This window comes from Trachypithecus francoisi, unplaced genomic scaffold (genome assembly GCF_009764315.1).
Source record: "Trachypithecus francoisi isolate TF-2019V2 unplaced genomic scaffold, Tfra_2.0 Lachesis_group1, whole genome shotgun sequence".
Classification (NCBI taxonomy): Eukaryota; Metazoa; Chordata; class Mammalia; order Primates; family Cercopithecidae; genus Trachypithecus; species Trachypithecus francoisi.
This window is the reverse complement of record NW_022681454.1, coordinates 37,572,506-37,588,246: the sequence shown is the minus strand read 5'-3', so window position 1 is coordinate 37,588,246 and position 15,741 is coordinate 37,572,506. Positions and strand designations below refer to the sequence as shown.

At 39.8% G+C, this 15,741-nt stretch overlaps 1 pseudogene; it reads right to left on the bottom strand.

The window, feature by feature from the left end:
* Positions 1–1,595: 1,595 nt before the first annotated feature.
* LOC117084888 lies at positions 1,596–6,615 on the bottom strand (annotated as a pseudogene).
* Between the last annotated feature and the right edge of the window lie 9,126 nt (positions 6,616–15,741).

Below are 15,741 nucleotides of genomic sequence, written 5' to 3'. Positions count from 1 at the left end.
GAGAGAATCATCAAAGAAATAATTCAAGAAAAATTCCCAGAGGTAAATTTCCACATTAAAAGGGCCCTCTGAGTACCTGATGAAATATGTCTAAGACCCACATTGAGACACATGATAATGAAATTTCAAAACATTCTTGCCAAATGAGGGAGTGAACCCAAGAAGATGACATGGGATCTGAGAAACAGGTGATTCATAAGAGAAAAATGAAAGGTATCTCTAGGACCATGTTACAGGAAGACATTGAAATGACCTCTGTGCAGCTGACCTATCAGTTAATCCCGACGGAGCAGGTCAGAAAGCACCAGGAGAGACAGTTTCAAAAAGTCCAAAATGGTAGAACACCTGATGGGTTTGAAAGCACTGAGAGGAGATTGGCTCAACTGGAGGAAAAGTTGGGAATAAATTAGCATTAGGTATTAGAAATGTAGGCACCCTTTTAAAAAGGCAATTATATAAGTTCTAGAGAAATAAATTGTCAGGAAAGGAAAATAAGTAATATATGATTTTTTGATTTCGCTGCCAACAGTGTTTCCATTTTACACGGCCATAAAATAGAGACACTGAATATCGATCTAACCAAACTTACAACATAGTGGGAGGGTGAGACATTGGGAGGAGTGTTTGTGTGTGTGTCTAGACGTACTTTTTAAAATGTAAAATCAGGCCTGGCACTGTGATTCACACCTATAACCCCAACACTTTGGGAGACCGAGGTGGGGGAACGCTTTGAGCCCAGGAGTTTGGGACCAGCCTGGGCAAGACAGGAAGACCCCATCTCTACAAAATGTTTTTGTTTGTTTTTGAGATGGAGTTTCGCTCTTGTTTTCCAGGCTGGAGCATAATGGCACGATCTCGGCTCACTACAACCTTCACCTCCCGGGTTCAAGCAATTCTCCTGCCTCAGCCTCCTTAGTAGCTGGGATTACAGGCATGCACCACCACACCTGGCTAATTTTGTATTTTTAGTAGAGACGGTGTTGGTCAGGCTGGTCTTGAACGCCCTACCTCAGGTGATCCACCCACCTTGGCCTCCCAAAGTGCTGGGATTACAAGCGTGAGCCACCACGCCCTGCCAAAAATTAAAAAAAAAAAAAATTAGCTGGGCATCTGGTCCCCCCTACTTGGGAGGCTGAGGTGAGAGGATCACTTAAACCTGGGAGGCTGAGGCTGCAGTAAGGCGTGATTGTGCCACTGCACTCCAGCCTGTGTGATAGAGTGAGACCCCGTCTCAAAAAATAAAAATAAAGAGTAAAATCCTCTCCTACAGTGGGAAATAAATAATGTTTAAAAGTAAAAAAATAAAAAAATAAAAAAAAATCTAAGGCATATCTATATAAGAATGTTCTTCAGAACCATTGAGGGAAATACAAAAGAATTGGTTGAAAAGAATGAAATGTAGTTGCATTATTGGAAATGGCAAAGTTGTAGAGGCTGCCATTTTTCTTAACAAGCCTTTTAGAATTATGTAACTATTTAAATTATGGACATGTATAACTTTCATTTACAAATATAAAACAAAAAAAATCCGTTTTGAAGAAGAGGCTGTGAGGTGAAATCAAATGGGCTGCACATTAATTTGGCCCAGTTGGTCTTTATTCAAGAATTGGGGTCTGGGGCACCCCAAACTTTAGAGGTGCCTGAGAAGGCACAGCCAGAACTGTAGGAGAAAAACAGAGAGTGTGGTGTCTTGGAAGCCAAGTGGATCAAGTGTTTCAAGGACCAATTATCAGCTTTCTCAAATGCTTCCAAGAAGAAAGTAAGAAAGTTCAGAAATCGGCTGGGCACGTGGCTCGTGCCTGTAATCCCAGCACTTTGGGAGGTTGGGATCACGCCACTGCACTTCAACCTGGAGACACAGCGAGACTCCGTCTCAAAAAAAAAAAAAAAAAATTCAGAAATTACCATGTGAATCAAGAATACACAAATCCCAGGTATTTGCTTGAGATTTCCAGCCCACAGAAAAAAAGCCATTGGCTTGCTAGTTCAAAATAACCTGGGGACCTTAAAAAACAGACAAAGAACCATCTCTCCAACCCCGATCTCTCTGTTTCTCTCTCTTTCTGTCTCTCAAAGCCTGAACTATGATTAGACCTTTGGACTTTATGGGGTACAGCTTAGGCATTTGTCAAGATGTTCCGTTCTGATTCTGGTGGTCAGCAAGGCTTGGGGACACTGGCTTGGCTAGATAAAGTGGAGAACAGGAGCTGATAGCTGTGCATTGAGCACACCTACAGATCCTTTATATATTCAAACTGCAGTTACTTTACCCTCATCAATAATCCACATATCTGAGGTTTTTGTTAATAGTCACCTCATATATAGCATGTTTTTAGCATCATATTTTAAAATATTCATTTTACATTAAAGAAAGTGAATGGACTACTCTTTGTGAGGGATTTTTCTCCTGGAGTTTTATGTTATTACACATGATACCTATTCTCATACATAACCACATTGTCATTCAGATATTAAAGACTTCCTTTTGGATGGAAGTGTTAGACTTTGAGACAAACAGGCAAGCTGTTATTTCAAAGGCTTTTGTAAAAGAACAACTTATACAGGCACCAAATAGCTCATAATTCAGTTATTAATTCTACAGTCATCTTTTAAGCCATAAAGGCTTTCTGGCACAGTAATAATAAAAAGCAATTTTTCTTGTACTAACCACTATTCACTTGTATTATTCAGTATAATAGTATTCTTTTCTCTGAAAATGTTTAACTATTAAAAACATCTCTTTTTTATTGTAGTAAAATATGTTACATTAAATTTACCATTTTAACCTTTTTTAAAAAAATGTACAGTTCTGTGGCATTCAATACATTCACATTGTTGTGTAATCAATACGCATCCATCTCTAGAACTAAAACATATCTTTGGTTTACATTGTAAATATTTAAAACTAATTGTTTTATATGAATAATGTCCATTGAAAATTAAGAATTGGCCAAGCTAATAAAAACTAATATAAATATTAAGAGAATACTAAGAAAACAGTTTATGAGTATCTTGGAATATCTCATTTTCCTCTTTTACTGTATTAGTTTTCTAGATAACAAATTATCTTAGAGCTTTGCAGCTTAAAACAACAAATATTTTACATTCTTTTTATCATATTAAGCCTTTGACATCTTTTGAGTATTATACATTACCATTGTCAATTCAGACTAGCCTGAACACCAAACAAAAGCCCTCTTCATAGTGTGATTCTATGAGTTTCTAGTATTGTTTAGTCCACGTTGCACAACTGCAACTCTACACTAAATGCCACATGTGCGGAATACTGGTTTTTTCTCTATTTGCACAGCTGATGTACCTATTCTAACAAAGGAAAGAGAGGAGGAATGCACAAGAAACTCAGGCCAATGGGGGAGAGAGAAGAGAACGAAGACATGCAGTGCATGGGTCATCGGTGTGTTGATGAAGAGTCAAACTTGGCCGAGTGAGATGGCTCACACCTGTAATCCCTGCACTTTGGTAGGCTGAGACAGGTGGATCATCTGAGGTCAAGAGTTCAAGACCAGCCTGGCCAACATGGGGAAACCTTGTCTGTATCAAAAATACAAAAATTTGCCAGGTGTGGTGGTGCACACCTGTAGTCCCAGCTACTCAGGAGGCTGAGGCAGGAGAATTACTTGAACCTGGGAGGTGGAGGTTGCAGTGAGATGAGATCGTGCCACTGCACTCCAGCCTAGGCAACACAGTAAGACTCTGTCTCAAAAAAGAAAAAAATAAAAGAAAGAAAAGAAAAGAGTCAAACTCTAAAATCTTTGAAGAGATTTATTCTGCACATAAGAATAAGTCTTCAGAAGATCCTGAGAACATGTGCCCAAGGTGATTGGGGCACAGCTTGATTTTACACATTTCAGGGACACATGAGACGTCAATCAAATATATTTAACATATACACTGGTCCGGTCCAGACAGGTGGGGAAACTTGAAGCATGCGGGAAGGTGGGGGCTTCCAGGTTGTAGGTAGATTTAAAAAGTTTCTGATTGGTAATTGGTTGAAAGAGGTTGTGAAGACCAAAGTTTAGTGTGCAGATGAAGCCTACAGGTAGAGGGATTCAGAGAGAATAGACCGTAAATGTTTCTTTTCAGACTTAAGGTCTGTGTTGATGTTAAAGCTGGAGGGATATAATAAGGCCTGTTTATCCCCTACTTCCCATCACTGCCTGAACCAGTCTTTCAGGATAAATTTGAGAGTGCCCTGGCTGAGGAGGAAGTCCATTCAGATGGTTGGGGGGTGGGTGGGGCTTAGAATTTTGTTTTTGGTTTACAGATATTTAACAGTCAGAAGCAGAACAATTCCAAACAAGGCCTGCCCTGTCAAAGGAAGAGCTGAAAAATGGCCACATAAAAAATAGGATGGGCTTTAGACTGGCTAACACAACAACATTCCATAAATAGATGGTATTTTATTTTTGTTTATCCCATTTCAAGGGGAGCAAGGACAAAGATGTAAAATCTATGCCTTACTTATCAAAACTGCCAATAGAAAAGACTACTCTACTTTCAAAAATTATTCTTATTTTGTAAAGACATTTTTTCAACTTAATTTTTGGAAAAGGTGTAATTTTCATATTCCTACTCAGATGCCAGTGTTTTGAATTTTTTTCCAGAGGGAATTTATTTAAAAAGAGTTTGCCTCCCCCCGTCCCCAATATCATTTCAAACAATAAGGATCCAAAGAGACACCTCAAAATCCCTTTAAAATGATTGTTTTTCTTTCTCTAAACAGGCAGGCAAGGTGATGGAAAAGAAGATATTTGGTAAGTAAATTACAGTTTTGTGATTGCCCCTGCTACTGTCACTGCACGTCCATGAGTGTCATCCACGCTACTGTGACTGCATGTCTGTAAGTGCCAGCCAGTGAGACACTAGTCTGTCACACACTATGGCAGCATTCACTCAGCCTACACCACTGAGGAAGAAAGCTGCAATGAAGACATGAGGAAAACAAGTCAATCCAGTCTAGAGAACAATAGCCAGGGAAACAGAGTACCAATACCTTCTTAGAAAGTGGCAGGAAAACATAACTCCTTTGGAGCTACCTTGCCAAGGAGCATGTTGAAAATCCAAAATAGGCCAGGCATGGAGGCTCATTCCTGTAATCCCAGCACTTTGGGAGGCCGAGGTGGGCAGGTCACCTGAGGTCATGAGTTAGAAACCAGCCTGGCCAACATGGTGAAACCCAGTCTCTTAAAAAAATACAAAAATTAGCCAGGTGTGGTGGTGCATGCCTGTAATCCCAGCTACTCGGGAGGCAGGAGAATTGCTTGAACCCAGGAGGCAGAGGCTGCAGTGAGCCAAGATCATGCCACTGCACTCCACATTCCAGCCTGGGTGACAGAGAAAGACTCCATCTAAAAGGAAAAAATAAGTAAATAAAATAAAATCCAAAATAGCACCATTCATCAGTGTCTCAGGTCCTGTGCCAGCATCTCAGTCACTTACCATAAGGAAACAGTGAGTTTCCAACTACTTGTATACATCAGAAGGGTACAGGGATAAAATATAGAGATATACAGACAATTGATGAACATAAACTATGAGGCTTGATACATGTAAATGAAAAAAAAAAAAGTGGTGGTGGTGGGGGAGTCTCAGCCTCTGCAAGAAGCAGGAGCTGTTTGAGTGAAAAGGCAGGAGTGGGTTGGTCGGGTGAACAGGGTGGGAGACAGTTGTGGCAGACAGTGTTGTAGTGAATCAGGCCTGTAGGCCCACCTGTAAGGGTTGTAAACGTGTATTCACGGTGTGAAATCTGAGTGTTTCCACTTGAGACAGAATGGCTAGAAACTGATTTGATGATATCTATTTGTTCACTGTAAATTATAGCAAGGCTCAGAGCCCCATTGTTTCTTCTTATACTTGATGATTTGCAGAGAAAAAAATCCCATAGATGATACCACAACCTCGTCAAAACCCACACACCATATGTAATACAAATGGAGGTGTTCAGATTTTAAAAAGTGCAGTTGTTTTAGTCCGTTTTGACACTGCTATAAAGAAATACCTCAGAGTGGGTAATTTATAAAGGAAACCTCCTTGGAGGCCTCAGGAAACTTACAATAATGGCTGAAGGCAAAGGGGTAGCAAAAGCACATCTTACATGGTGGCAGGCGAGAGAGAGTGAAGGAGTGAAGGGGGAAGAGCGCCTTATAAAGCCATCAGATCTAGTGACAACTCACTTACTATCACAAGAACAGCATGGGGGAAACCAGCCTCATGATCCAATCACCTGCCACTAGGTCCTGCCTTCAACACATGGGGATCATGGGGATTACAAATGGAGATGAGATTTGGGTGGGGACACAGAACCAAATCATATTGGAGGTAACTGATTCTTGGGAAGCAGTCTTCATTGCTGCCCAGTGGAGTCAGGGAGACAGAGTTGGTCTCATTGTTCTTCTTGCGGCTCAATTCCTTTGGGACAGAAAGTCTTCCCTTAGGAAGCCTTCTCTCCATCTCCTTGTTTGGAAATGGTTCGTGACTAACCTAGGCAAAGAGTTCTGGGTAATAAACCATTTTGAGAATCCTAGTCTTGGGTTTCTGTTCTCCCTCTCTTCAGTCCAGGTAGACCAACAGACAAAAGCCCCTCTCCCTGTTCACTCTCTCTCCCCTCTACACCTGAAACACAAATGTCCATCTTAGAGTATTTTTAACCTACAGCAGGGATCTGCAAACATTTTCTGTAAAAGCCCAGATACAAAAGTGTTGGGTTTCCAAAGATCTGTGCTATAGACAACATGTAAGTGACTAGGTGTGTTTGTGTTCAATGAAACTTCATTTGTGGATACTGAAATTTAAATTTCATTCAATTTTCACATGTCACAAAACATTCTTCTCTTCCTTTTTCTTTTTTTATACCCATTTAAAATGTAAAAGTTACTCTTAGCTATGGGCCATACCAAAACAGGCAGTGGGCTGGGTTTGTCCTGTGGGAGTCATGCTTTGCCCATCTCTGTCTTAAGGGAACTGTTGTATATGTGTGCTGCCAGGCTCATGCATAACAGTTCGCAGCAGTATTACCTGTAACAGCAACAAAACAAAAAGTCTACCATGGAAGCATAGGTAATAAGTAATAATTTGTGATATAGTCATAGAATGGAACACTGCATGGTGCCAAAAATGCATGTACCAGTATCAGTGTGATACATGTTTCAGTATGATTGGATCTGAATCACTTAATATTGATCCAAAAAGGAAGTCACAGAAGAATTCGTACAGCCTGATACAGTTATAGTAAGGTTAAGGAAGGCAAAATTAAACAATACATAGCTAATAAAACTATAAAGAGGCTGGGCACAGCCTGTAATCCCAGCACTTTGGGAAGCCTGTAATCCCTGCACCTGTAATCCCCGCACTTTGGGAGGCCGAGGCGGGCAGATTGCTTGAGGTTAGGAGTTTGAGACCAGCCTGACCAACGTGGCGAATCCCCGTTTCTACTAAAAATACAAAAATTAGCCAGCCGTGGTGGCTCACACCTGTAATCCCAGCTACTCTGGAGGCTAAGGCACGAGAATTGCTTGAACCCAGGAGGCAGAGGCTGTAGTGAGCTGAGATCATGCCACTGAACTCCATCTATCTCAAAACAAAAAAAACAAACCCCAAAACTTAAAGAAAGGCAAGGGAATTGTAAAAACAGAATTCAGAAAAGTGATTCCCTTAAGGATGAGAGACGAAGGTACACTGGGAGAAGCATATGGGAACTTCCAAGTTACTGGAATGTTTCTGTTTCCTAAATTAATCCTGGGCATACAGGAGTCCTTTTTCTTCTCATGCTTTAAACTGTATTATTTATATAAATAATATATGCTTTATATATATATATATATATATATGTATGTTTGACTAAACATTTAACTTAATTTAAAACAGCATTGCTACTGAAAATGAAGTTGATATAGTGCTTTTATCCCACAGGTTTGTTTACATATTAGGGGTTTAGCAAATAGATTTTGGTGTTAAAGGAAAGAGTGCCCTCTTCAGGCAATACGTCTCATGTTGCTAAAGATTTTGACTAGAAAAACGTGGACTAAAACAATACTAGAAACTCATAGAATCACACTATGAAGAGGGCTTTTGTTTGGTGTTCTGTGTCTATTCTTACCCAGTACAAAGTATTTTATTTTTAGAAAACTCCAGGTAAGGATTTTTAAATTTCCATTTCATAATGTGACTTAGTTTTGTGTGTGTGTGTGTTTTTATCTCTATTTCCTTTTTATCTTAATTTCTATTTCTTTTCAACATATGAAACTCCTTAGATTCCTTTCTTGGAAGATTTAAGGTACAACTGCAGAAATGCTTGTCATGAGATACCTCTTTTGGCCTGTATCAACAGCAGTGATGGGAAGGCATTCCAGAATTCAATTTCTTTTCAAAAAGGAAAAATCTACTAAGATCTAAGATTTAGTGGGGACTACCATGTTTAGCCTGAATATTTAACACATGCTTCCATTTAATGTGTATATTATTCTATGAAAATAATGTAAGCAAAAATTACAATTTAGTCAATAATTGTTAAAAAAAGAAAAGTTGAAGTGATAGCATTAGTAGTTTGGAATTAATAAATATATATTTTTTTGACCAGGCATTACAATCTACTTAAATAAAACATATTCCTTGTTAACTAAGTGGGTACTTGTTTATTATTACTATTATTTTTTAACCTTAAGTGGAACATAATATTTATTCGCCCATATCATCTTATAGCACCACTGTATTTCAAATAATCTGTTAAATCAGTTTTTTTATTACATATGAGTTTAAAATGATTGTAAAATAGTTTAAGCTACCATTTTCATTTTCTTTTGTGACCATTTTAAACTTAATTCACATGAAGGATTTTATTGGCCCTAAAATTATGCTTCAGAAACATATTTTTAATAAAATCAAAATGGGTTCTACTTCTTTTTGAAATTTGTACTCTTCCTATTTTTATTACATATGGAAGAATGAACAGTGGACAGTGGAAATTAGAATCCTAGAATATTAAAACTGAAAGAGACTTTAGAGACTATCTGTCTGTTGCCCTTTTTTGACAGCTGAGTTAACTGAGTTCTAAAGTGGTCACACAATTTTAGTAATTGGGACAACTCTTTTAATCAGTTTCAAATGAACTTAGTAGATGGCTGGTTTTTGTTTTAATGGAGTAGGTTCTTCAGTGGGAGTTTGGTTGGCATGCCTTGCTTTTTATCACCAGGTAGCTGGGAGGCAATGTGGTGCAGTGGAAAAATGCTTTCCAGTCAGGGAAATGGAGCTGGGACCTGGTTCCTGCCACTTGGTGGCAGCTCTTGGGCAAATTACTAGCGACAGGAATGGGAATAATAATACATACGCTAACGAGTCAGCATGGGGCTTCAAAGAGACGCACAGTGCTTGGCCTACAGTACATCTTCAGTTACTAGTAGCTGCCATTATTATTAGCTGTATATATATATGTGTGTGTGTGTGTGTATATATATATTTTTTTTTTTTTTTTTTTTTTTTTTTTGAGACGGAGTCTTGTTCTGTCACCCGGGCTGGAGTGCAGTGGCTGGATCTCTGCTCACTGCAAGCTCCGCCTCCCGGGTTTATGCCATTCTCCTGCCTCAGCCTCCCGAGTAGCTGGGACTACAGGCGCCCGCCACCTCGCCCGGCTAGATTTTTGTATTTTTTTAGTGGAGACGGGGTTTCACCGTGTTCGCCGAGATGGTCTCGATCTCCTGACCTCGTGATCCGCCCGTCTCGGCCTCCCAAAGTGCTGGGATTACAGGCTTGAGCCACCGCGCCTGGCCAGCTGTATATTTTTATTAGTAGTGCTATATTTTATCATTAGCTGTGTATTTCTATATATTATTAGTATATATTTTATTAGCAGCATTTTTTTGCTTATTTTTCATCTGAAATCCATGTTCCTAATTTCTAGTTACATGCCTTAATTCTCCATTATTTACCCACATCTCTTGCAGAGTGACTTGTACTGTATGTAATTCCTTGGTGCCTCAGTTTCCTCATTTGTAATAGAAGAGAGGAGTTGAACAAAATAATTTTTAAATCCCTTTGGGCCTAACTTTCCATGTGCTGACCAGTGGGGTTTTTGAAGCCAAAAATCCCTGCTTCTCAAAGGAAAGCTTTCAGGTCTATAACAGTTGGTTCCAATGATTAACTCCTTTGACTGCACAATGAAAAATATTGGATGGAAAATCATTGTCAGGAGTTTTAAAAAGTGCTGGTAGTGGGGGTGGGGGATAAATCACTGTTTAATAAATATTGTCAAGCAAACAGATAACAGTATGGAAAAAAATTAAATTGGATCCATATTTCATATGGTATTCTGAAGTGAATTTCAGATAGGTCAAAGAGTTAAATATTTCATGGCAATCTGTTAATGAAAAAAATACTTTGAAAACATCATACCAAATGTAATCCAGCTGTGGAGGAGAAATAAGTATTTGAAGCTTTTTTCTTTTTTCTTTTTTTTTTCAGACAGAGCCTTGCTCTGGTGCCCAGACGGGAGTGCCATGGCACAATCATGGATCGCTGCAGCCTCGACCTCCCAGACTCAAGTGATCCTCCCACCTCAGCTTCCCGAGTACCTGGGACTACAGGTGGACACCACCATGCCCAGCTAATTTTTGTATTTTTTGTAGAGAGGACTCTTGCTGTGTTGCCCAGACTTGTCTCAAATGCCTAGGCTCAAGCCATCCTCCTGCCTTAGCCTTCCAAAGTGCTGGGATTATAGGTGTGAGCCACTGTGCCCAGCCTATTTGAAACTTTAAGAAGTACAGGCTATGTCCAGAGATGCAATGCATATGATCAAATATGTCAAGTCAAACTAAGATCTCCATACACACACTGTATTGAAATAAATATTGAAAGAAATAAACAAGGTAGAGGAAATAAATTAGACAATATCTGATAAAAACCTCATTATTCAAACATAACGAGCACATTAATGTAAGAATTACAGGTAGAATACATTTAGTAGGTGATTACAGGTGATACAAAACAAGAGATAGTATATTATCTCATAGAAAAAGAGTCTATGAGCCAATAGAAAAAAAGGGATATAAAATAAGGAGGGAAATTAATAGTAATAATAATGTCCAGTGTAGCCAAGGCTACACCATCCCCATAGGAAAAGAAAACATGTCTTTCCACTGCAGAAGGGTTATGTCTTTCTGGAGAATAACTTCGCATTGTGCAGCTGGCTCTCTAAAAATTCTTTATGCCCTTTAACCCAATAATTCTATTTTTGGAAATATATCCCAAAGGAATTAACTAAAAAGAAATGACACCAGTTATAGTTGCTCCATTTATAGGACAAAATTAAGAAAAAAGAAAGGGAGAGTTTATTTCAACAAAAAGATGAAATGTGTGTCATACACACACACATATAGTACACACATATTAAAGTACTCTCTAGGCAGAAAAAGTGTATGTGGTCTATGTAAATACTTGGTAGTTTTTTAGGGGAAATAATCTTAAGGTGAAAAAGAGAAGCACAAAATACTAGTTACATAATGAGTGTAGCTGCAACGATTTCATGCAGTGATTGTTTATTCAGTTGAGTTTATATTTCACAGTCTCTAGTTTGCCTGTGAATCAGATACAAGCTATTTGTCGTTATGTTGTTTGCTGCAAGTTCTTGGGAATGAGGAGGGCAAGAGATGATGGAAGTGAGGCTTGAGAAGAATGTCTAAGAATTGAAGTGGCTCTTTGGGGGAATGGGATGAGGGGCTAAGGATTCCTGGAAGGACTGTGCCTGAGGTTATAGAGCCTGAACTTCTTAGTTGGTTCCAATCTGAAAAATGTGATTTTTTTTTCCCCAGCACTGATCCAAAGTCAGGATGTGGGAACAAAGGAGGGAGCAGAGTCAATAAACAAAGGTTGAAGTTTGCAGACAGGTGAAAAGAATGACAAAGGAGGGAGTGAGTTGAAGTATTGGTAGATATGTCAGGCATTGGTTGAAGTAATAGAAATGACCCATTAATGTAAGCAGATAATGAATAGCTCATAGATCAAAGGGAAGTTTGAAGAATGAGACATAAAAAGTAGGTAGGAACCAAGAGGGATCAGACAGCCATGATTGGCATGAGCAGCCAGGACACCCTGCTGGTGTGACTGTTGGAGCTGCCCGGGGGCCCCACTGGATCTGCCCTGTCTGGATGCTGTTGCTGTGAATACTTTCTAAACTCTCCAGTTATTTCTGGTGGTCAAGAGTTGAGACCTCAGGTGGGAGCATCCAATTGGCTAAACCTTGGTCATGTGTTCAATCTCTACTTCCAGGAAGAAGGAGGAAGTGTCTGTCCCCTTCAGCTCCCATACTGGTAGTGAATCTCCACCTCCCAGCAGAATCTCATTACAGAAATTCTCCATAATTGGAAAAGGTATAATGAGGTGTGTCTGACTGTTTCATCATGGCTGGGAATCCAGTTTCTCTGGGGTTTCCTTGGCCAAGAGGGGATACATTCAGTTGGCTGGGGTACTTAGAATTTTATTTTTAATTTACAAGCCAAAATGAGTCCCTAAAGGAAGATTTGGGGCAATGAGGAAGAGAGTCCCTTTCTCTCTCTCCCTCCCTCTTTGGTAGTTGGGTCTCCTTTGTGGCTTCACCCCCTGCCCAATAGCCCGTCCCTCCTTCTGGGCATCTCCCACTGGAAAAACCCCAGCTTTGGGACTCTGATGACACCACCTCATTCTACTGACCTTCAAGTCCTGGGGGTGGTGGTGGCTTCCTGTATCTCTAATCTCTGGGCAGTCTCGCAGTTCTCTATTTGGCTTCTCAGTCCTTGTATAAATTCCTTTTATTAAATTCTCATTGTTTGAAAGACCTAGAGTGTTATCTGTTCTCCTGTCTGGCAGGATATTGACAGGAAAAACTAAATATTGTGGAATTCACTTGATCTTCATCTGAATTCTCAGGTCATCAGGTTGAAACAGAACCTCATGTCACCTGAGAACAATTGGGGAGTTATAATTGGAAGCCCTGTGCTTCCTGCTGTCTATCAAATCCTTTCTCTTTCCTTTTAGACACTCAGCTAGACTTGATTTCCCAATCATACAATGAATTCCTGGCTAATGGAATATGGGTAGAATTTATGTCGGAATTTCCACCCCTGAATCATCAAAATCTTCTTTCTCTCTCTCTTCTTTCTGCTGGCTGGATTTTAGCACTCAGGACAACCCTGAAAGTACATGTTGAAGAGGTCAGAGCCTCTGGCTACCTGGGTCCTGAACTGTTGAGCTAGAGCAGACTCTTCCCACATGAACCACTACCAACTGGACTTGATATGAGTGAGAGATAAATGTTACGGTAAATCGCTGAGATTCAGGGTTTTATCTGTTAATGCATCCTATGTTATCTTAGCTAACACATGATATGAGAATTCTTTTTTTATTAGGGAACATAGTGGTTAAGAATGGAGGTAAATGGGATTATAATCCCAGCTCTGCCACTTACTGGCTTTATGACTTTCAGCGAGTCACTAAATCTGTCTAAGCCTCAGTTTCTTCTGCTATAAAATGGGAATAATAGTATTATTCTGTTGTGACATTGTAAGAAATTAGTAGACATAGTTCTATACATAATATCTATATGCATAATTCCATACATAATTATTATACTAATACTATATGTAATTAGTTGAGGACTCAATAACTGTTAGACATTTTTGTTACTACTCAACTAGGAGGTAGATTAGGTCTACTTTCACTGTGTGCTATTTTAAGTAGGTAGTGTCTCATAACTGTAAGGTGCATCAGTGTAAGTTGAGCAAAGTACTATTTTTAGATAAATGGAACATCATTATATAGTCAATCACATGGCCATTGAACTGTCTTCCTGGGGTTGTCATCAGATTTTTCCACTGCTGTTACTGGAAAATAATGTGATTGATTTCATCTTCTTAGGGAAACTTCAGCATGCAATTGAAAGGGTGAATAGGGACAGGACTTTATAGACCATAGCTTCACCTGACCCCCCTAGTTAGGACTGATGACTCCTTTCTTGCCCTCATGATACACTTGACACTATAGGACATTTGCTTAGTGCCCAGCTAGCCTTGTTATGTCATCATAGGGGAAATAAATGAAAGAAAGCTTAATGGGGGGGGCCATGTAGAGGTCAAGGAGAACCAAGAGTGATAAAGCACTTCCAGGCTACACTGTGGGGGGCCACTGTCAGCTCTGGGCCTGGAAAAGCCAGGAACGGAAGGGCTGATTGTAGCTCTGGGAGCAGGCTGCTTCTCAGTAGTTGTGGCTGTAGCGGAGTAGAGCCATTGTCAAGCCTTAGCAGGGCATGGAGGAAGCCAGGGCAATGTTTCACTTTCCTCTTCTGCTGCCCTTCCTCTCCTGCTACCCTTCCTCTCCTCCTGTGCTTCCTAGTGGCTGAGCCCAGCTGAAACTGGAGGGCGAGGGAGCCCTGTTGATACTGTCCAGAAAAATCAGCTTCCAGGGACCACTCGGCAAGGTGGCGAAGGTCAGAGAATAGATCTAGAGGGGCAAAGAACATCTCACACCTAGCCCCTAAGGAAATGTGAGACTTTTATGAACAGAGTTCCTTTCTTAATGCTTTTGTATCTTCAGCATTCAGCAAAGAACACATAATGGATGTTAGTTGAATAAATGAATGCATGAACAAATCAATGGGGAGAACAAAAATGCTTACACTTAAATTTTTAAAAAAATGTATAATGTTCACATATCCTTCATTTGCCCTGGAGACAAGGAAACTTCCTATTGGAAATGAGAGCTCTCATAGACTCCAGGCAATCAGTGCTTTATGATCCCATTGCATCCCAGGCCTTATCCATCCTTCATCACGCATTAGCAGTTGCTCTTCTCCTCTGGGATCGTTCCTTGCCGGGAGCTACCGAGTCTTCCAGTGTAGATCAGCCTTTTCAGGCTATAGTGCTGTTTCTGAAGCTTTTCAAAAAGTCAAAGGGCCTCCCCTGAAACCCGCTTGCCTGCCGCCCCTTATCCTAGATGTCCTTGACCTTTTCCTTGATAGCTGTTGAATTGCGCTAACACTTGCATTTCCACATTCAGGCTGATATTCCTTGTTTCTTTACTGCAGGTCCAGCACTATCAATTAGTCAAGTTTTGTCAGCCAATGGATGAAAACTGTTTGCTAATAATGGCAAAAAAAAGAAAAAAAAAAAAAGAGGGCACATAGAAATGCAATCGCTATTTCAGAATATCTCAACTCAGGGCAGGGCAGTAGCTCTCACTGGTCACACTACGGAGTCTCTGACGCTTCCCTCCTTACACAGGGTACTGTTCCGTAGGATGTGTTCTTCTCCTTTTTGGCTTAGTAAAATAGTTTAGAGATGAATAATGTATAATAAATAGACACCATCCCAGAGCTGTAGAAATAGGATACGCATTTACCGGCAAGAGGAAAATTTTTTTGGAAACTTATAAAAACTCAGAGCAAATGCATAGTAGACATAGTTTTATTATGCAACTTCACTTTCTAAAAGGTATGCTTCACATATTTTACATCGAGTTATTTGGAGACAAGTCTTTTGTCCTAGGATCAAGTATGCATCTAAGAGGAAAATAGACAGTAGGTATATGGAAAGTGTGTTCTCTGTGGCTTTTCTGGTTGGCTTAGTTGCTCTATTTGCTCTAAAGACTATTAGGAGGAAAATGATAACTACAGAAATTTGTTCAAAAGGGTGTGGAGGAAAAAGGAAGGAAAGAAACTTTTTATCTGAAGAATGAGAGCCCCTTTAAATTATCAGGCCCCAA